This window comes from Callithrix jacchus, chromosome 4 (genome assembly GCF_049354715.1).
Source record: "Callithrix jacchus isolate 240 chromosome 4, calJac240_pri, whole genome shotgun sequence".
In the NCBI taxonomy this organism is placed as follows: Eukaryota; Metazoa; Chordata; class Mammalia; order Primates; family Cebidae; genus Callithrix; species Callithrix jacchus.
In genome coordinates this window covers 122,966,238-122,966,725 of record NC_133505.1, presented here as the reverse complement: position 1 = coordinate 122,966,725, position 488 = coordinate 122,966,238, and positions in this window count along the sequence as shown.

Sequence of the window (488 nt, the reverse complement as noted above, 5' to 3'; positions counted from 1 at the left end):
GATTTTGGTTTTCTTATCTATGTTTCAGAAACCAGTTTTATAGCTGTAAGCTGATATGCATTGGGTCTTTACTTTTGTTAGGTACTCTTAGCATTTTACATATATTACTTAGTTTAATCCTCAGAATAGTTCTGTGAGACAAGGACTATTATTAGCCCCAGAGGAAGCAAGCTAAAGCCCTGAGAGGTTAGTAATTTGCCCAAGAAAATAATCTTCATCCAGGGTATGAACCTAGGGTATCTCACTTCCAACCAAGCTCTTACCATTAAACTGTTTGCCTGTCTTGTTAGAGAACACATATAATAAAATTTCTTCCTCACTTCTTAGAAATAATATTTAACAGGCATAGTTCTATAAACAAGGATTTGCTTTTATTAAGTGTTTACGCTCTAGAGCTGTGATTTAGAGTCTTGTGTCAAATGTGTTCTGTAGAAAAGAAACTTTACACTTCTTGTTGGATGTGCCATGTATGGTTGCAACCAAGAATC